Source organism: Monodelphis domestica, chromosome 6, assembly GCF_027887165.1.
Source record: "Monodelphis domestica isolate mMonDom1 chromosome 6, mMonDom1.pri, whole genome shotgun sequence".
In the NCBI taxonomy this organism is placed as follows: domain Eukaryota; kingdom Metazoa; phylum Chordata; class Mammalia; order Didelphimorphia; family Didelphidae; genus Monodelphis; species Monodelphis domestica.
Genome location: NC_077232.1, coordinates 117,272,220 through 117,296,007, shown reverse-complemented (window position 1 = coordinate 117,296,007; position 23,788 = coordinate 117,272,220).

The window sequence follows — 23,788 nt, the reverse complement described above, 5'->3', positions numbered from 1 at the left end:
AATTTCATGATTTTATTGTTCATATACATACATATATATATATATATATTTATCCTATGATTTCAATTCTTTTTCTCTTTTAGTGTCCTATAAGCAAGGATGATAATGTCTTATGTATTTTTCTTAAAAAAAATAAGAGAAGTAAAAAGAAGTAGAGATCAGCAGCAAATAAGGAAAAATATTATTGATATATTTGTAGCCCTTTGATACTCTTCCTCTACCTTATTTGACACAAAATCAATGGTTCCATGACCTAATTCCTCAGAAACCTAGACATTGTAATGATTGGATTTGGCTATCTCCTGATTGTAATAATGAAGGGTACTTTGCTCTACCTTGATAGTGAAGATAAAATTGTAATCCCCAGTCTATTTTTAGATTTTAATCCCCAAAATTTTAACTCCGTATTTAAAGTAGATCTACCCATTTTAACCATAAAAAGGTGTGAACTAAATACCAAAAGGTGTGAACTGATCACAAAAGGTATGAACACCCATTTCATACATTGAGTGGGAGGTCTGTGACCCAAGTGTCACAGACAGGGCAGTCTTGGAGAAAAGCGTCTACTGTGATTGGTAAAAGTAAAATTTAGGGGAGGTGACACAAGAGAAAATGATCTTTAAATAGAGGAAACAGAAGCACACAATGATGGATCTTTAGATTCAGTCACTCGAAGTTGAACTGGAAGACAAACACTCAGACTTGGAGTGAAGACACTTGGCTGTGGAACTGGACCCCTGGAGGAGCTCATATAGACTGCTTTCCTTTTAGATGGTCTCCTTGGTGAGTGAAAGACTGACTTAGTTTCCTTGCTGTTTCTGGAGGTGTGAACCTCTGAAAAAGGCCCATCTTCTTGAGACTCATTTTCCCTGACTGGGGCTTAGAATTTCTACCTGGCTCTGAGGAAGCCAGAGCTCTCTCTGCCTCGCTTCCCTTTTCTCTATTCCTTAATATCTTCCCTCTATTGTAAAAATAAACTACCATAATTCCATTTACTTGAGTAATTCATTTTGGGATTTAGAAATTAAATCCCTGGTGACTACCAATTTAAGTAATTCAAGTCCAAACAATCAATTAAAATATTCAGAGTCCCATCATAATAAATTTGATAACACTGAGAATCATTTGATTCCCTTCAATTTTGGCAAAGAAGACATAGGAATTCTTGTATAATGTGTAATGATTACATTTACATTTATGTAAAATGCACACACACATATATAAATATAAACATATATTTATTTAAAACAGCAATAAATTGAAGATAATATTTTATTATTTAGATGCCAGAGGAAAATTAAAGTTTATCCTTTTAATTCTATATTTCCCAAGTTGGTTGAATTAAATTTGGAAACTCAATGCTGAAATTAACTTTTACTTTAACTAATCTTTACCTCTTTTTCCCATTTGTATTTAAGAACCTATTGGTGTTCAAATTCCAACCATTTTAAGCAAATTACTTCCATTAAAATTACTTCTTTGAATTGGATCATTTGAAATATGGTAGTTTCTCTTTTCTACCTAAATATTTGATAAACATTATCTCAAGCCAATTAATGCATTGATCATTTCAATGTTTATTAAAATCCTCTTAATGACTTTAAAAGAAGAAACATAGTAGTGTTTACAAACATTATATAGTGCATTAATCTAGGACGTCATGCAGAGAGAAAAAGACATTGAAGGCATAATTCATTGGTTGTACACAACAAAGTTCCATTTGCAGTATGGTGAAATAATCCCGGAATGTTGTTATAAATATAATAACAATTTTCTGGTAGAGAAGGCAAGACAGCTTCTGGAATTGGGAAGGAGTTATGGGTAAAATTTTCAAAGGGTGGAAAGAGGACCATATAAAAGGGCTTGAGGCATTGGACCGAGGTAAACAGCTGTAATTGATTTAGCAAGTAATAATGCAGAACACAGAGGGCAAAGAAGAGAGGAAGGGACATCACATCTTTCCTGGCTTGAAAGTTGCATTATATTTTGAGCAAGGAGTCAGGTATATCATTCTGGCTAATGTATAGTAATTTTCACTTTAAATCCAATTATTTTCATAATTACTATCATGTGTCAGTTTGAGTATGACCTCTTAAAGGGTTAATCTATATAAATTAAACAGAAATGCAGTATTTTGTAAGAACACTGTCATATGGTTGGAAGAAAAATTCAGGATCTGCTTTTCCCATTTTTGACTCATATTAAGAAGAAGTTCTTACCTTTTAAAAATCAAATTCAATATTTTGTGTAGTACCCAGTAGAAAAGAATACTAACCAGAAAGCTATATATAGAGATATGTATATATAGATACATATATATGTATATCTATATGCCTATTTCAATAGGCATATAGATATACATATAAATAGATATAGATATACAGTGCTTTCTTATCTTCTTATCATATCTGATGCTAAATAACATCTTCAAAATAGTGTGGAATCGCATAAGCAACTGATATGTTAAATTGAATTCATTTTCTCATTATAACAGAAATACCCTTCACTAGTTAAAGATGTCTGCAGAAAATATCAGGTTCTAGAGCTTAATTTTATGATTCTCAAAACACTGTTGAACTTTTCAAATAATAGATGAATATTATTGTGGCACAAAGCACTTCATATATTCTGACTCTTCATCATTATGGATGGAAATTTTATTTCAAATATGTGATTAAATTTTCTAATCATCCTAAAATCCCTTCTCCATCTGTTGTAGGGACTATAATTAGAGGATGAGCCCTGTTCTCCTTTCAGGATATGGGTAACTATGCTCACATAGGCACCCAAAGTCATATCTTGTGTGTGTGTGTGTGTGTGTGTGTGTGTGTGTGTGTGTTTGTGTGTGTGTGCATTCATATTAAATTACCGTAAGGCAGATAACATTCTTCTAACTCCCAAATTCTTGGCTTTGTCTTTGAAGTGATTATTTTTTAGCTACTAGAATCATGACTATTCTCTCCTGTCCTTTACCTTGTCATTGAATAGCAAATCTTCTCTAAATGGATGATTATGTAGTAAATCTATCAATACATCATAGAAATGAAATGAAGTCCATTCACAAAATATATGTATCCCAAAAAAAGTTTATTGATGGATATTTGGGACAAAAATGATAAATTAGACAATGATTGATAAGTCTAAAAGCAAGGTTGCTCATTCTCTCAGTACTTGTTTGAAAGAAGGAAAATATAAATGGTACTTGAATTGAAATGAGTTTAAATTAATTATATTGAACTGAACTCAGAGTTTTTTCTATTTGACTTCTAGAGCTGTGAAATCCTACAAAAGGGGGTAACCCCCATAAAGATCAATTTTGATCCTAATTCGTAAGATGACAATATCAAAGTGCATTCTTAGCTTTTTTACTAATGGGCAGAAAGAGTCCCATGACTGATATAATTTTCTGTTACTTCATTTTAGTTCACTGATTATTGATCTAGGATTGGGATTTTTGGCATTTTAGTTAGTTAGAAGAAAGATGTTGTCTTTTTCCTCCATTCAAAAATCTTCTTTTGGGAATCATTGAATATTATATTTGGCTAAGATAAGGAATGTTTAGAGTGAAAGAAGAGGGCGTGACTTATCTCATGACCTCATGTGATATGAATATCTTCTGTTGATGCATACCCACTGACAAAAGGAATCATCCTCCCTACACTAGCCACTGTGAAAAGGGAATCTTTGTTCTCTTTGTCTATTTTGAGTTTACACTTTTGAAAGGGAATCCTTTATTTCTTTTGTCTATTTTGAGTTAATATGTCCTGGTTAGCAATAATTTAACTACCCCAGCTTCACCAGACTGTGAAGACAGGATTAACTCTTCTTTGTCTACTTTTGAATTGAATCAACAAAAGTTTGAACACTGTACTTAGCACTAGGTGGAGGAGCTCTTGAAAGTCACTTAGAGAGCTCCACCTTTTCAACTCAATCAGCCAAGAAATAAGAATTCACACCCTTAGAACCTCAAGCAGTCAGTAATCTGTGAATCCTTTTTGATAAGAATTTACACCTCCAGAGAGCAAACAGTAGATTTCACAGACACTGCCCAGTGGGCAATGTTAGACAATTTGGAAACTGTGATTGGCCCCTGTGAAGAGGGGACTGAACAAAAGGTCACCATAAAAGCCATGGAATCCTTCAGCTGGGGGCTGGTCTTGTGGAGGCAGTCTGGTGGAGATAGTCTCGTGGCAATTGTCTTCTGGGGATTGTCTTCTGAAGATAATCTTCAAGGAATTTTTGCTTGAGACTTTGATTTGGATCTTGTCTTCAACTTGGTTCAGACTCCTGAACTGCTTCATGGGTGAGTGAAAAGGGCTAACTCCTTTCCTAGTTCCTGGAGAGACTAGTTTCCATGTTGGAGGAGGTCACAGTGGTTATTCACCACATAGCCTCCTTGCTGAAGACTAATATAGGTATTTTCTCTAACCTCTTTCACATTTCTCTACTTTATTGTTTCCCCTCTACTTTGGTAAATAAATTTCTGACTTGAGCTATAATAATTTCAGCAACCACATTATTTCATATAATGTAAAGTCCAACCATTAAACTTAACCCTTACACCATTAAGGTAGACAACAAGGGGGAAAGAAAAGATGTAATCAATTTGTTTTATGGCATGAATTTATGACTATTGAGCAAACTTTATGCTGTATAGACACAAAAAAGATGTTAACAGTCATGAAGGCCTATAACAGAAGAATATCCATAAAATACTAGGGAACTTGCAACTTAACATTAGTATATGATAAAATCTTTCATCTATAAGATAAATAAGTAGGAAAATACAGATGTCTTGGGAGTTGCTTATATTATGATAGCACAGTTGCCATCTAACAACTCTGTGAACAAATATAAATATGGTCATGGAGTGGCATTTGGGAACACATTTCCAAATGAGTAACTGTGTTGTGGTAATTCCTTGAGAAATTCTGACTCCTCTGACCCTGAAATAGATCATTCTTACAAAGGACACTCCAATTTTGTAACTCTATTTTTTAATCTACTGTATTTCTATTTCATTAGGAATCAGAGAAGGCAAAAGACTTTTTTCTTTCTATAGTTTAGAGGAAATATATTCTTATTTTTTCATGGCAGAGAGAAAAGGGAGGAGAAACTCATAGCAACTAATTTTGTATAAATTATGAATATTATATAAATTATGCATAATTATATTACTTATTAAAATTAATCTCAGAAATTCCTCAGGCAACTTCCAAATAGGGTCTACCCCAATCATGTAAAAGGAGGCCAGGATCAAATGAAGTACATTTTGGGGCAAATCAGAAACTAATTTTAATAATGCAATAACAGCATACCCTGAGCCTATCTATCCTGAGGTTCATTGCCATAATTTCCATTGTCACTGTAATTTTGAAAGAATCTACAAGGAATTGGTAGAATTTTGCCTAACCAGAGAAACATGTTTAAGGGAGGCCAGATTTTCTCAACATATTGACAAGTTTTCTCCAATCTAGTATTTCCATATTTTGGAAACATTATTAAATAATCACTACATTATACTGATGTGAGTTTTAGTAATATATGAAAATAGGACACAAAGTCTGGCTCTTTAAATTAGAATTTATTCAACCCTAGGGATTTTTTTTAAAGAAGACAAATTTTAGGATCTAAAACTTTTATATCATATTAGTTAATATAATAGATACAGTAATGAACTTGGAGTCAGAAAGATCACTTTCGATTCTGCTTCAAACTGTGTGACACAGGGTAAGTGCTTTCGTCTTAGTTTCCTATTCTGTAAAATGGACACAAAAATAGTAATTCACAGACCTTAGTATTAAAGAGGCAATACAATATAGAAGACATTTTGGGAAACTTAAAATAATATATGAATGTTAGTTATTAATATTAAACTTATTGATGTGATAGTGTAGTTTTGAGAAATTTTAAGAAATAGTTAATAAATCATTATACTTATCAATGTCAATTATACTTATCTTGTCAATGAGGATCAAATACTATAGGGATTACTTATAAGAAAACAGTAGATATTTTGACACATTTAACACTTTGACATAGCTCATTCTAATGCATCCCTTAGTACAGTGATGACAAACCTTTTGAAGCTTTTTAGGAACCCTGTAAAATGCACCACCAGACTTTGTGCCTATGACCCACCACCCCATTGGTGCCATGCCCTGCCCCCTATAGTGTGTCATGCCCCCAACTGGGTGCAGTGCCCCATCCAATGCTGCATTGGGGGATGGGGCTGGGAGCAGGGCCAGGATTTAGGCTGGTCAAGCCAGGGCTGAACTCTGTGGGGAGGTTCCAGTGGCCCCTTTCACTGTGGGGGAGGAACCAGGCTAATGATGACCTTTTGCTGGCTGGTGTTTCTCCAACAAGATGGTAGATCCCCACATTGCATCCCCACCTGTGTTCAGAGGTAGGGCTAGGCTTCTGGCTGGCCAACCCATGGCCAAGCTCCATTTAGAGAGAGAGGCTTGAGTGCCCCAACTCCTGCATTTGGGGGGAGGGCTAGGCTCCCAGCCAGCCAAGCTAGGGACCTGTGTATCCCCACAGAGAAGTATCTGCATGCCATCTCTGGCACATGTGCCATAAGTTCACCATCACAGTCTTAGTACTAAAGGTACACAATGTATGTATTAAATAGGAGAATTTCTACTCTGTTAAGTGGACATAAATTAAGTACCTACATGTTAAATACTAAAAATCATCACCATCATCATTTTTTTAAAAAGGCTGCACAAAAGAAAGTGATAAATATTGGAAGGGATGTGGCAAAATTAGGACACTCATACACTTCTGGTGGAGTTGTGAATTGGTCCAACCATTCTGGAAAGTAATTTGGAACTATGTGCAATGGACGTTAAAAGAATGCATGCCCTTTGAGCCAGTCATACAACTGCTGGATTTGTACCCCAAGGAGATAATAAGGAAAAATTCCTTCCAAAAATATTTACAGCTGTACTTTTTGTGATGGCAAAAAATTTGGAAAATGAGGGGATGTCACTCAATTGGGGAATGGCTGAACAAATTGTGGTATCTGATGGTGATGGAATACTATTGTGCTGAAAAGAACAATGAACTGGAGGAATTCCATGTGAACTGAAAAGACCTCCAGGAACTGATACAGAGTGAAAGAAGAAGAAGCAGGAGAACATTGCATTCAGAGTCTGATACACTGTGATACAATAGAATTTAATAGACTTTTTTTTTTCCTAGCAGCAATGCAATGATCAAGGACCACCCAAAGTAACTTATGAGAAAGAACACTATTATCCACATCCAGAGAAGGAACTGTTGGATCAAAAAATGTAGAAGAAAAACATATGATTGATCACATAGTTCAATGGGGATATGATTGGGGTTTTGATGTTAAAAGATCACTCTACTACAATTATATATAATATAAATAGGTGTTGAACAATGACATTGCTTGTCAGCTCCAGGAGGGGGAAGGAAAGAGGGGTTGGAAAAATCATGAATCAAGAAAAAATGAAAAAAAAATTCTAAATAAATAAATAAATTGTTAAAAAAAAAAAAACTTGCAGTGTTGCAGTGTACATGCCCACTTTTTTTTCTTCTCTAGCTTTCCTCTACTCCCACTAACTTATGTCTTTTTTTTTTTACAGATAAACACAAGACTCTACATTTTATTCAACAAGAGGTTGTTTCAGAGTATAGTTATAATTTTAATTTTAATGTTAAATCTTTCTTCCTTTAAAGGTTTTTCTTGGGTTAACAAAGAAAGTACAGGCGTGTTAAATTTCTACACAGGCAAAATACAAGTAATAGCCTCACTACATCAAAACAGAGTAATTTAAAAAATATATAGTTCTGTTTTATAACTACCACTAATGAATAAATTCTCCTGAAAATTCTGAGTAAATACAAAAATATATGCTACCATGATTATCCCAGTAAGGATCAAAGAAGAAGGGTAGAGTTAACTAAGAATACCTTAAAGTTGAAATGATAATTGAAAAGAGCATATCTGGAACATAGGCATTATGTAAAATTAACATAAAATATAGTCCCTTTCCTGGCACATAAAGTAAGAAAGAACATTGACATTTGTGGGGGAAGACTGTATGGCCAACTGAAGCTCTGACCTCCTGAATAGGCTGGCAGAAGCCACTGCATGCCATTATTATGTGCCTGGATGTCAGAATTTGTGACCCAGACTGTCCAATCAGAAAGCCAAGTAGAAACAACATCATTAGGGGTATAAGAGATTGGCTGAGCTGGAGCATGTTCTCATTTTGGGCACAGATCCATTCCTGAATGCACGTTCTCTTTTTGTCTGGCCTTTTTTGTCCTTAATCTTCCCTGATCATTTGGCTTACTGGGTCCCCTTGCTGTGCTTGTGAATGGGCCAAGGACCATATCTGGGAGCAAATAAAGCAATGAGGTGCAAAGCAGCCTGAAGACTATGGTGGTTAAGAAAGACCTGCTAGTATTTTTCTTTCTCTCTGTTTTACTAATAAATAATTATAATTAAATATGTCTCCAATGTTAATTTTAATATCATTATATATGTTATTCATTATGTTATTATTTATATTAATCACATCATACATCATATATCTTTGCAGATGTAGTTTGTGAAAACTATTGAAGACCTCAGGAAAGACACTGGAAAATCACATCAGAGTTGATATTCATAGTAGGAAATGTGAATACAATATCACCTAATGAAAGTAAAAACATCAAGAAAAAAAACAAGGACGTAATTTAAAACATGAATATTATATATATATATACATGTATATATTTTTTCCTCTCACTAATCCACAATTGAAATTAAAACCAAAGTAAAGTGATAGATCAGAGTAGCATTAAATAACCTAAAATAATCATTTTAATTACATCCAAAACCAGACTAAAGAGGCTCAAAAAGCAAAGAATAATGGAGTTAGAGAATCTCTGAAAGCAGGAAAATGTCAGAAAGTTTTAGTCATCAATATGGCAGAAAGTATCTCAACACAACAAAAATATGACTGAGATCAAAGAAAAAAGACAGAAAACATGCATGACATGAACATAATCAATAACAAAACAATTACGGGGGCAACTTGAAATGCTGCCAAAACTAAAAGGTGACCAGTATGAATGAAATGGATCATTTTTGGCTCATATACTTCAGAAATGATTGGTTGATTGTCCTTCATACTAGAAAAAGAACAAAATGACATCACTTTGTTGGGGTCAATGTATAGTGGGCCAGACTGTGGCTGATTAGACCAATATGAGCTCAGAAGCCTTTATCATAAATCAGGCACAAATAACTCCTGAACATTTGGAATGGAAATGTCTCTAAGTTTGTATATCTCAAATTTCTTTTCAGTTTCTATAATTCTACTTAGCTCATAGAACACAGAACCTTCTTCGATGTTTAGCAACACAAGTCTGATGGGCTGATTATATTGTTTAAATGCCAAAGGTATGTTTGCCTAAAATATTATTTTTTGACAACTCACACAAGGCAAGAACTCACAAAGAAGTGAGAAGAAGCAAAACAGAGACAACGTGAACATCTCTCCAAAGAACTTTGCAACACATAGTGCCAACTGAGGATTAAGTAGTGTGCCCCAATTTCTCATGGATGTAAAGAATAGCATGATTGATTGGATAGCATTTGAACAAGCCATCTGAATAGTGTAACATTTTGTCCAGTGTTATTGGACATCCCAAAGTCTTTGATTCAATCTTTCATTTGTGCCTTAATCACATAGTATAAAGATACATGAATTAAAATGAAAATTAAAATGAAACATAATGATAATGCCAGAGGATCTGATGTATACATTGACAAGTCTCCTCTATGTAAAGAATGTCACTAACACATTAATGTCAAGATCAATATGGAATATCACATTTCCATGAATGACTTTAAATAACTATAGTTTTTACTAACCTTAAATCCTTCACCATCTTTTCTATTCCAATTGTGCTGTGGCTTTCATTTCAAAGAGAGAGACACATCTAAATACCATATTAATTCTCATATGTACATGAATAAACTACAATTGTATTGTTCTACTGAAAAGCACGTTAAACATCTACTACATCTTGTAGAGAGTTTCTTTATCAAAAAGTAAAAGTTTAATTAATAAATGAAAACAATACTTGCATAAGTATATTGCAAACTGAGTAGAAGCTAAATATGTTTTAGCATCTAGAAGTCAGAGCTAAACAATGGAGAAAATATTTTTAGAAATAAATATCAATATATACTAGTCTAAAGATAAAGTTTTTGTATAACAAAATTAATAACAGAAATCTCAAAAATTCATCTCTTAAGACAGCAATAGAAATATTAACATTTCCTCCACAAAAGGAGGAAAACTATTAAATATGAAATCAGATGATAAATCCTATGATAAAATATGAAATCACATGAGAAATAGTTTCAAGTTACCAAAAGTCTTTTTCTCCCTTTTATGAAGTACAAAAGAAGTTTCCCTCAGATATAATGCAGCTTTGTTGTTGAAAACTTTGTAGAGCTCTGGATCTGCATCCACTCTGTCCATTAAGATAGCATCTTAATTAACAATTCAGTGAAAGTCAACTGTTTAACTTATCCTCAAGTACTTCCAAAAATTGCAATCCAGGAACTTGGTTGAGGAACTATTGCTAAAGTCAAAATCATATGTTTGTGTGAATGTGTATGTATTAATGTTTATATATATATGTGTATATTATATATGCTTGTATAAATTTATACACATTTATGTATATGCAAATATGCACACATGAATTATATACTTATCGATAAATGTAGAATATTTAACTATGTACATATTTGATATTTGTGCATAGTTAATTTATTTATACTAAAATATAAGGCTATATCATGAATTTATTATTTTAATATCCATTCAACTTCCATTTTTATTTGATTTTTAGGAATTCATAACATAATTCACTTGAAATCTTGACTTGCAATCAAAGACATTATCTTTATATCTTCAGTGTTGATCATAGATCATGACATGTACTAGGCATTTAATAAATTAATAAATTCTTGTTAAATTGTTACACTGGTTTGGGTTGGCAGTCTACAATGTGGCATTTTGTGTTAAACTCTTATAGGCAATACCACAAAGACTTTAATTCAACTTTCATAATATTGACAAGTAGAGGAAATTACTTGAGTTGAGAGAGAGGAACCACCTGTTCAAAACTGAGATGTGTTGGTAATCTTAGTTTATTTCCTTAGGCCTCTTCAGCCCTATGAACTCTTTAACATGGTCTTACTGGAAAAATTAAACAGGAACCTTATCAAATTTGTCGAAATAAATTTAGGAAGGAAACATGCAGGGAAAAAAAAGGAGTCAAAGAAAAATGGTGTATTGAAGTAAGAAACAATCTTTAAGCATTAGCATTTAAGTAATAGTATATACAGTATTGGGGAATGAGAAATGGGATTATTCCATTTCAATATGTTATATTTTATTCTCTAAGGTCCAGAGCAGGGGTCCACAAACTATGGCCCATGGGTCACATGCAGCCCCCCAAGGCCAAGTATTCAGCCCCCACCACACTTCCAGAAGGGACACCTCTTTCATTGGTGGTCAGTGAGAGGAGCACTGTATGTGATGGCACCGCAAAGCGTAGCATCATTCACATATAGTACTACTTCCGGTGACATAATCCTTTGCATGGCACCTTAGAATGAGGTATCACACAAAGGATTATGTGGCTGCACAATGGAAGACATCAGCATGGTGAGTGGTGATCTGGGGGAGGGGATTCCACCCTATGTATACTGTTGCCCAGTTAGGGTTAGGATTAGGGTTAGGTTTTTATAGTTCTGCCCTCCAACAGTCTGTAAACACTAAAACTGAAAGGATAATTTTTAGTGTTTTGACTTAAAATCTAAAATAAGTGGTCGCCATGGGAAATTCCCAAATATGAAAATACTCAAGTCAGCTGGGGATTTGTGGAGATTTTAATTAATGAAGAAATAAGGAATTAAGGGAAGGGGAGAGAGAGAGAGAGAGAGAGGGAGAGAGAGAGAGAGAGAATTAATTTAAACTGCTCTGCCTCAGGCTGAGCCAAGCAGTAGTTAAAGGTCTAGGCCAAAGTGGCCTCCCTGAGCCTAAGGGGAAGCGAGTCAGTCTTATTACTTACCACAAGACCATCTCCAAGCAAGCTCCAGTCCTCCAACTGAATCTCCTAAACTCCAATTTTCCTGAACTGACTTTTTACCCTTCCTTTTAAAGAAAAATTTCTCTTATGTCACCTCCCCTAAATTTTCACATCTACCAATCACAGTAGACACTTTTTTCCAGGACTTCCCATTCTTAGTTTTCACCACTCTTCAGTTCACACCTTCTCTGATTAGATTATATCTTCTGAGTACTTCACACCTCTTTGTTAAGCTTGCCTTTTGTAAGCTACTTGACCTTTTGAGGTACTTATTTAACCTTTACAGGTACTTAACAACTTTTTGTATTAGATCTAAAAATAGATCTAACTTAAAGTTCTAGCTTTACTCTAAGGTATGAGTTAGGGACTTTCATTGTTCAATCAGGAGTTTACAACTTTATCTTCCCCTAAGGCACTGTCTGATTAGAGGGGAGTAATTTAAAAAGTTCCCAATACATTCCTGATTCTTTTTAGACCAAGTATGTTACAATAAGGGAATAGCTAGATCAAATCTTCTAAATTTTGTCTAAGTACTTTTTAAGATTCACAAGTCTGAGGGACAGTGAACTGGCCCCCTGTGAAAAAAGTTTGGGTACCCTTGGTCCAGAGAAAGTGCCAATAATGTAAAGTAAAAAAACAAACAAACAAACAAACAAAAGACAACTGAAATCAAAAAAGCCTGTACAAGTTTCAAAAGATGCCAATATTTAAGATATAATCTACTTGTATTCCTGCTAAGAAAGAAACATATGGCATTGAATTTTTTATTTTATTTTGTGCTAAATTTTGAGCTGCTATACACATCCATAATTGCAATGAAGAATGAGACAAAGATATGAATATCAAATGTATTGAAAATTAAAATTCCAGTAAGATTTAGGTAAGGTCCTTTTAAAATAAATATTAGAAATCTTAACAGGGTGGAGTGCATGGAGTTTTGCCTAATGATTATAGAAATAAAGCAGGTTATATAATAATTGGTTCACCTTAAAGACATAGAAATAACTGAGCTTAACACCCATTGAACAAGCATACATAGACTCCTTACTCCTCTTATTTCATCTAAAGAATTTCACCCCATTTAAACTCTTCTCGAGATCACCCCAATCCATTTCCTGTGGGTATACTCCTCTATTCAATATATGTGTGACAACCAATATTCCCGGCTTCTATTGCCTACCTCCCCAACTACCATTCTACTTAACATTCTTTTGTGAATTAAGAATCTGTTCTGTACAAATTTAGTTTGTATACACACAAAGTCTCCCCCAAAAGAATATGAGTCCCTTGAGAACAACACCTATTTAATTCTTTGTCTTTTTGTTCCCATTGTCTAGTACTTATATTTGATGTTTAATATTTGTTGGTTAATTAAGCTTTAATATATGACTTTCTTCTGGCTTGAGTTTTCTTTTACAAAATAAGAAAACTAAACAAGATGATCCCTAATGTCTCTTTCATCTCCATATCCAATTATATTATAATATAGAAGGCACTTAGTACAATTATAGCATAGTAAGCATTTAATAACATTTGTCGAATTGGTACTCTCCATTTAAATATTATTTTAAATATGAAAATGTATACATATGAATATGAACATGGATAGATATGCATATATGCTCCTCCCCCTACCAAGTAGGTGGGCATTACTGTCCCTTTGAAAAATTGTGAAATAGAAAACATTTGGGGTTTTTTTTATCACTTTCAGAGGTTTCATTGACAGTTTATTGGCAGAGACTTCTTGTTAAGTGTTGCCTTTTCACAGCTGTTTCAGGGCATTCTTGGGAGTTCCATTCTCTAGTGAGGAGGCAATTTCATTTTTCTCAGCATAGTGATCCCCTAAATATAATGAATATGCTCTTAGTACCTGTGATTAGGAGTGAGGATTGGGGGATATATGTCATTACGAGGATTGGAGAAATCTCCTTTTCCCTAAAAACAACTCTTTCAGATTTACTGTCTGTGCCCTGATTTAATATATACTATTAAGAAGAAATAATACAAGATGACCATGATAATGAAAACTTTTGAGAACTCTCCCAACCTTCTATTTTCAATCATTCCAATAAAATCACTAGAGAAAAAAAACAACTCCTCTAATCCTATACTTTCTTTCCAAATACAAATACTCACAGAGACATTTTTTCTAAATGTATCCTTTTACCTCATCTAAAACTCTAAATTGGTTATCAAATAATTAAAAATGATTACAGTTTAATTTTTCTTTCCCAAATGTTGGCAAATAATTTTATTTAACTATTCTGTAAGTTCTAGAAAAACATTTTTGTGCCCAAAAGTAAGAGTATTACCAACATCTCTTCAAGTGAGTAACACAAAGGAAAAAGGAAAAATCACAAATGGAATAAATTGTAGGTAAACAAACAAACAAAAAAAGATAGCAATTAGAAACAGTAAATTTCATATTCTCCAGAATGTCAAAATAAAAGGAATATTCTTGATAATTCTTTATATTGATTTATAAAAACCCACTATAGAAGCATTTTTGAAGAAATGAAATACAAAATATATATTTATTACTTATTGAAAATATGTTTTATAGATAAATGAGCATTGAAGATATTTTAATGTAGAAACTATTCATTCTTCAGGAAAATAAAACCTCAATATCTACTCTGTTTTTTAAAACTATCCACAATCTATTTTTATTTGGTTTTTCTAGTATAATTTGAAATACTAAATGATTAACTCTTTCCTAATCTCAATATGTGCTCTTTTTTCTTGCATGTTTATATTTATGCTTGCACTACTTTACCTTTAAATCTCTACCAACCAAAATCCTTCCTTTCCTTCTGTCAGGTTCCAGGTCATTTACCATCTCCTCCCTAAAGCCTTCCACAGTCCTCTCATTAAAAATTATTTCCCTTCTTGTCTTCAGGGCATAGCCATGATAGTGGAGTAGAAGCAAGGAAGCTCAAAATCACCATGAGAATCCTCAACAAACAATCTTGAAATAATGCCACAAAACAAATACTGCAGTGAAAGAACCAACAAGGAGGCAGAATGAAGCAACTTTCTTGAAGAGAAAATCTTTAACGGTAGGCAGAGAGCATCTTGGATACTGAGGTGAGAAGGGAGCATAGCCAACAAGAGACTACTGAAAGGAGTAAGGAACAAGCCAACAGCAAGTCTCTCCACCACATAAACAAATAAATACACACACACACACTAGCATATATCCTACATATACTGTTCTAGGTTCTGAATCTACCCTAATCCAAAATCCAGATTCTGTGACCTTGCCTGGGTCAATAGTGATCCAACACACCTTAAAGTTCCAAGCAAACCTGAGGTGAGATTAAGAATTCCAGCCCAGAGCCATCTGTGTTATTCAACCTGATCTGTGTGATCTTAGAGTAAAGCCAGAAGTTCCAGCCTATGTGTGTGGTAAAGGACATGAATCTGAGATTGTAGCAGTTAATCAACCCAGGGTTGGGCTCCCTGTTCTTGTAAGAAACAGTCCCAAGACTTCTGGCTTGTGGGAGTCTAGCTGGGTGAAGGCCCTGCGAAGGTAGTCTGCAGTATGTGGTATGACTGACCTGATCAGGCCCAGAGTGAGAACAAGAGCCTACTCCCAAGTCTGGGGCTAGAATTTGTGCCATTAGCAGTGTCAGGGGGTTAATTGAGGTACACCCCCAAAAGCTAGAATCCTCGGTCACTTGAGTATATGGGGAAGGCAGAAGGAAGGTCTCAGGACCCCACATCCCCCAACCCAGAGTGCTGAGCCCGCAGCAGCAGTGGGAACCATGGGGCCTGCAAAGGTGTTGTTTTGAAGGGCATACCTTCCCAAAAGCAACCTGGGCCAGTCTCAGAGTTTCCAATACAGATGGCAGAGAAGCAGCCTGAGAGAGATGGGGGGAGCCTGTAGCCCCCTGGCTGGGTCCTTACATCAGAGTTTCACCTGAGGTTTTTGCCTCGGGGTACATCCAGAATAACCCGGCTGAACAAAATCCCATCAGGAGTCCTCAGAGCTCAGGGAGGCCAGGACTCCTCCCCCCTTAGAGTACAGGGATCTCTGAAAGGACAGGAACCTCGGGGCGGGCAAAGGCACTGAAGTACCTTGTGGGCAGTGCTGTGTCAGGCTCGAGGCATGGAAGTAAGGCATCAGAGAAGCCACTGGAGGGAACTGAGAGCAGTAACACCCTAAACATCGGCAGGCAGGGGAGGACAGACCCTGGGCTTCCCTGGGAAGACAGCGTAGCTGAGAAGAATGGAAAATTTGCCTGGGGCTAAAGCCTCAATCATTAGACCCATACACTGAGAGCCAGTCTTCCTCATTCAGATCTCTGACTGGAAAGGGGAAGAAAAACCATAGAGATGTCAAGTGGTACAGAAGTGCAGAAGCCTCCAAACACCAAGAGAAGCAAGAAGAAGGGGATGACTTTGGACATATTTTATGGAGAAAAATACTAAATACAGATGAGATAGAAGAGGAAACACAAACAAATGCTCCAAAACCTTCCAAAAGAAATGGAAAATTTCCACAAACTCTTGAAGAATTCAAATTAGAAATTATCAAAAAGATGGAAGCCCTCGGGCAAGAAAAATGGGAAACAAAGCAAAGGAACTCAGCAATCTGAGAGACCAAAATATGCAAATGCATAAACAGCTCGAAGCCTCAAAAAACAGGTCAGACCAAACTGAAAAGGAAAATCAGTCTTTAAAGGTCAGAATCAAGCAACTGGAAGACAATGATCTTTCAAAAGAGCAAGAATTAATAAAGCAAAGTCAAAAGACTAAAGAATTAGAAGATAACATAAAATATCTCACTAACAAGGTGACAGGCCTGGAATAAAGAGGAAGGAGAGACAATCTGAGAATCATTGGTCTAGCAGAAAAGACAGAAATAAATGGTAATCTTGATATCATAATACATGATATAATCAAAGAAAACTGCCCAGAGATTCTAGAACAAGGGAAAAAATATGCATCGAAAGAGTCCACAGAATACCCTCTACACTAAATCCCCAAAAGACAACTTCCAGGAATGTAATTGCCAAATTCCAAAGCTTCCAAGCAAAAGAACAAATCTTACAAGAAGCCAGAAAAAGACAATATAGATATAAAGGAACACCAATCAGGGTCACACAGGACCTAGCAATTTCTACTCTCAATGACCATAAGGCATGGAACATGATATACAGATAAGCAAGAGAGATGGGTCTTCAAACAAGAATCAGCTATCCATCAAAACTGACTATATACTTCCAGGGGAATGTATGGGCATTCAACAAAATACAAGATTTCCAAGTGTTTTGAAGAAAAGACCAGAGCTCTGTGGAAAGTTTGATAACCAAACACAAAGACTAAGAGAAACATGAAAAGGTAAATATGATGGAAAGGGAAAAGGAGAAAAATGTTATCTTTTTCTTTTATTCAAACTCTCTTCTATAAGGACTACACTTATATCAAATTATATATATGCATATATATATTAATATGTGGGGGAAATGTAATGTGTAACTCTCAAAAATTGTATGCATCATTAGAGTAGTAAGAAGAATTATACATAGGGAAAGTTTGGGGCATCAAGATGATATGGAGAAAGGGGTGGGATAGAAAGAAAAAGGGAGGGGGGAATCATTGATGGTACTAAGATATACTTCAAGAAATAGAAAAAAAATAAATAGAATAATCATTCTCACAGAAAGATACACATGGGAAGGGGAGGGGAAGAATTCTCCTATAAGAAGGAGAGGAAAAGTGTTTTTACTTAAACCTTACTCTCAGTGAAATCAACTCTGAGAGGGAAGAGCATCCACATCCATTGGGATCTTGAATTTTATATTATCCAACAGGGTAAGGGAGAAGGGAAAATCAAGGGGGGTAAGGCGGGGGGAACACAAAAAGGGAGGGAAGGAAAGGGGGGAGGGGAAGGGAACAAAAAGGGAGAGGCAAGAAAAGGAAACATATCAAGGGAGGGGACTAAGGGGACTTATTTAAAGTAAATCACTGGCTTAAAAGGTTATAGCTAAAGAAGAAAAGTCAGAATTAGGGGAGCATATCAAAATGCCAGGGAGTCCACAAAAGACAATCATAACTTTGAATGTGAATGGGATGAACTCACCCATAAAATGTAGACGAATAGCAGAATGGATTAGAATCCAAAACCCTACCATATGTTGTCTTCAAGAAACATACCTGAGGTGGGAAGACACTCAGAAGGTCAGAATTAAAGGATGGAATAAGACCTTCTGGGGCTCAACTGATAGAAGGAAGGCAGGAGTTGCAGTCATGATATCTGACAAAGCCAAAGCAAAAATAGATCTGATTAAACAGGATAAGGAAGGTAAAAATATTTTGCTAAAAGGGACTATAGATAATAAGGAAATATCACTAATCAGCATGTATGCACCAAATAGTATAGCACCCAAATTTCTAATGGAGAAACTAGGAGAACTGAAGTAGGAAAAAGACAGTAAAACCATATTAGTGGGAGACTTGAACCAACCACTATCAAATTTAGACAAATCAAATGAAAAAATAAATAAGAAAGAGGTAAAAGAAGTGAATGAAATCTGAGAACAAATAGAGTTAATAGACATATGAAGAAAAATAAATAGGGACAAAAAGGAATACACCTTCTTCTCAGCACCCCATGGCACATTCACAAAGATTGACCATACACTAGGTCACAGAAACATGGCATACAAATGCAGAAAAGCAGAAATAATAAATGCAGCCTTTTCAGATAATAAGGCAATAAAAATAATGATCAATAAGAATACATGGAGAACCAAATCAAAAATTAATTGGAAATTAAATAATATGATATTCCAAAATAGGTTAGTTAGAGAACAAATTATAGAAACAATTAATAATTTCATCAAGGAAAATGACAATGGCGAGACATCTTTTCAAACCTTATGGGATGCAGCCAAAGCAGTAATCAGAGATAAATTCATATCCCTGAGTGCATATATTAGGGAGGGCAGAGATCAATGAATTGGAAATGCAAATAAAAAAACTTGAAAACAAACAAATTAACCCTACCCAGAAGAAAACCAAACTAGAGATCCTAAAAATTAAAGGGAGAAATTAATAAAATCAAAATTGATAGAACTATTGAACTAATAAATAAGACTAGAAGCTGGTACTTTGAAAAAACAAACAAAATAGACAAAGTACTGGTCAATTTAATTAAAAAAAGGAAAGAAGAAAAGCAAATTAACAAAATCAAAGATGAAAAGGGGGACATCATCTCCAAAGAAGAGGAAATTAAGGCAATCATTAAAAACTAATTTGCCCAATTATATGGCAATAAATATACCAATCTAGGCGATATGGATGAATATTTACAAAAATATAAACTGCCTAGATTAAGAGAAGAAGAAATCGAATTCTTAAATAATCCCATATCAGAAAATGAAATCCAACAGGCCATCAAAGAACTTCCTAAGAAAAAATCCCCAGGGCCTAATGGATTCACAAGTGAATTCTATCAAACATTCAAAGAACAGATAATCCCAATACTATACAAACTATTTGACATAATAAGCATAGATGGAGTTCTACCAAATTCCTTTTATGACACAAACATGGTACTGATTCCATAGTCAGGCAGGTCAAAAACAGAGAAAGAAAATTATAGACCAATCACTCTAATGAATATAGATGCAAAAATATTAAATAGGATACTAGCAAAAAGACTCCACCAAGTTATCAGAAGGGTCATTCACCATGATCAAGTAGGATTTATACCAGGGATGCAGGGCTGGTTCAAAATTAGGAAAACCATCCACATGATTGACCATATCAACAAGCAAGCCAAAAATATCACATAATTATTTCAATAGATGCAGAAAAAGCCTTTGATAAAATACAACACCCATTCCTATTAAAAACACTAGAAAGCATAGGAATAGAAGGTCATTCCTAAAAATAATAAACAGTATATACCTAAAACCATCAGCAAACATCATCTGCAATGGGGATAAACTAGAAAATTCCCAATAAGATCAGGAGTGAAACAAGGATGCCCATTATCACCTCTATTGTTTGATATTGCACTAGAAACACTAGCAGAAGCAATTAGTGAAGGAAAAGAAATTGAAGGCATTAAAATAGGCAAGAGGAGACCAAGTTATCACTCTTTGTGGATGACATGATGGTCTACTTAAAGAATTCTAGAGATTCAACCAAAAAGCTAATTGAAATAATCAACAACTTTAGCAAAGTTGCAGGATACAAAATAAACCCACATAAGTCATCAGCATTTCTATGTATTTCCAACACAGCTCAGCAGCAAGAACTAGAAAGAGAAATCACATTCAAAATCACCTTAGACAAAATAAAATACTTAGGAATCTATCTCCCAAGATAAACACAGGAACTATATGAACTCAACTACAAAACACTCTCCATACAACTAAAACTAGACTTGAACAATTGGTAAAACATTAACTGCTTATGGGTAGGATGTGCCAATATAATAAAAATGGCCATCCTACCCAAACTTATTTATCTATTTAGTGCCATACCCATTGAACTTCCAAAAAAATTTTTTTTTACTGATTTAGAAAAACCATAACAAATTTCATTTGGAAGAACAAATGATCAAGGATATCCAGGGAAATAATGAAAAAAAATTACAAAGGAAGGTGGCCTTGCAGTCCAAGATCCCAAACTATATTATAAAGCAGCGGTCATCAAAACAATTTGGTACTGGCTAAGAGACAGAAAGGAGGATCAGTGGAATAGACTTGGGGCAAGTGACTCTATATATTACCAACACAGTCCAACAGTAAGAGTTAGAAAGAGAAATTCCATTTAAAAGCTCTCTAAACAATATAAAATACCTGGGAATATACTTGCTAAGGCAAACACAGGAATTATATGAACACAGTTACAAAATACTTCACACAAATAAAGTCAGATCTTAACAGCTGCAAAAATATTAATTGATTATGGATAGAGTGACCTAACATAATAAAAGTGACAATTCTACTTAAATTAATTCATGTATTTAGTGTCATACAAATCAAACTATCAAATTATTATTTTATAGGACTAAAAAAATAAAATTAATCTGGAAGAATCAAAGGTCAAGAATATCAAGGCAATTAATGGGAAAAAAATTGGAGGAAGGAGGCCATACAGTACAAGGTCTCAAACTAAAGAAACAATCATCAAAATAATCTAGTAGTGGTGAAGAAATAGAATGGTAGATCAGTAGATAGATTATGGGCACAATAATGTAAAGCGGTAAATGACCTTAACAACCTAATGTTTGGTAAACCCAAAGATCCTTGTTTTGGGAATAAAAAACTCAATCTGTAACAAAAACTGCTGGGAAAATTGGAAAACAGTATGGCAGAAACTATATATAGACCAATCTCTCACATCTTATATCAATATAAGGTCAAAATGGATATTTGACATAGATACCAAATGATACAATAACTAAATTAGGGGAACACTGAATAGTTTACCTGGCAGATCACTGAAAAAGGAAAGAATTCATGACCAAAGAAGAGATAGAGAGCATTATTAGATGTTAAATGAATCATTTTGATTTTATTAATTTAAAAACCCTTTGTAAAAAAAAGAAAAAAAACTTAATATAACCAATATTAGAAGGGAAACAAGAAACTGGAGAACAATTTTTATAACAAATTTCTCTAATAAAAATCCAATTTCTCAAATTTATAGAGATAAAAAAAATAAATACAAGACATTTTCCAATTGACAAATGGTCAAAGAATATGATTAAGCAAGTTTTGAATGATGAAACAAAATTCATCAATAGTAATATGAAAAAATACTCAAAATCATTCTGTATTAATGAAATGCAATTTTTTTCTCATCACAGCTTCTCATCTCTTCTCTCAGCAAAACAATTCTGAAGTGCTACCTCATACTTATCAGATTAGCTAATGTCAGTAAAGAAAAGTGGTATCCTTTGGAGGGGATTTGGCAAAATTGGGAAACTATTGGATTGTTGGTGGAGTTGTGAACTGATCCAACCATTCTGGAGGGCAATTTTGGAACTATGCCCAAAGAGCTATAAAACTGTGCATAGCTTTTGATCCAATAATTCTAGTATACTGGGTTTATTTCCCAAAGATACAATAAAAAAAATAAGGAAAGGACCCACTTATACAAAAATATTTCTTTTTTGTAGTGGAAAAGAATGGGAAATTGAGAGGATTTCCATCAGTTGGGGAATGACTGAACAAATTGCCATACATGTTGGTGATGGAATACTATTGTGATATAAGAAATGATAAGCAAGATAATTTTTAAAAAGTTAGAAACCTCTGCAGGATCTGATGTAAAGCAAAATAAAGAGAACTGAGAGAACATTGTTCACAGTCACAGAAATATTGATAGAATGCTATCTATGAAAACTTGGCTACTCTCAGCAATGTAATGATCTGGGACAGAGAATGCTATCTACCTCCAGAGAAAGATCTGTTGGAGTCATCTTTCACATCATTGTCTTCATTGTTTTATTTTGGAGTTTCTGTTATGTATGAATTTGCTCTTACAACAGTGACTAATATGGAAGTGGATTTTACATGACAATGAATAGAAAAAAAAGAAAAGCTAAACAGAAAAAAATATTTCTCCTTCCTCAAAATTTGTTAAATCACCTTTTCTATAGCTCTTCTTTGCCTGCATGACAGTCTACTTGGAATTGTATATTACTGGTATACATGCTTCTTCCCTCTTCTAAGATGATACTGTTTGAGGGTCAGAGGTAATGTCACTGGAAAATTGTTTATCTAGAAAATAGCTGCTTAATATGTGCCCACTGATTTCAAGTGCTGGGTTATACAGGATTCAGTTGGATTTCAATAAACTTTTACTTCTATTTTCATCTAACTCTGTGATAGTGAGTCTGTTTTATCCCAGACTGTGAGTGGGTATATTTGAATAGTTTCCCAATGAAATATGTTAATTAGCTTATAGTTGCTTTAAAATGATTAATTTGAGGGCCCACACTCAGAACTGAGCTAACTTCTAAGGCCCTTGGCATGAATCATGGGATTTGAATTGAGACCAAGTCATTCCTGTTTATTCCACTGATCTCTTTGCCTACATTTCCAAGTATCTACCCATTACTTTTTTTTTTCACCATTACCTCTTTTCTTAGTATCAATTACTTATTAATTACTAAAACTAAAAAAGTAGGAAGGGATTAGCAATTAGGGTTAAGTGACTTTTGCCCAAGGCCACAAAGCTAGGAAGTATCTGAAGCCAGATTGGAACTAGGATTCTACCAACTCCAGATCTGCTATTCTATCCACTATGCTACCTAGGTCTTATACCTGATTCAAAATAATATGTAAGCCACTGCATTTGGTGTTTCTTTCCAGGTATCCTTCTTTAAAAAAAAAAACACTCAACATGTGAGAGCTTTTTTTTTTATTTTTACCACCATTGAAATTACATAAATGCAAATGGCTGACAGATATGTGTGAAAGCTTCAGGAAATAAGACACATTTGAAGAGTCCATTACAGTTACTACACATCCTTCTTTCCTAGAAGTGAAGACTTTGTGGTACTACAAAACAAATATTTTTGTTCAACTAGGCTTCATAGCATCTAGGTAACTCCCAGATGTTATCATGGACAGTCTCTCTGATATTTTTCTGAGTGAGATTTATAATCTGTCTTTTTTAG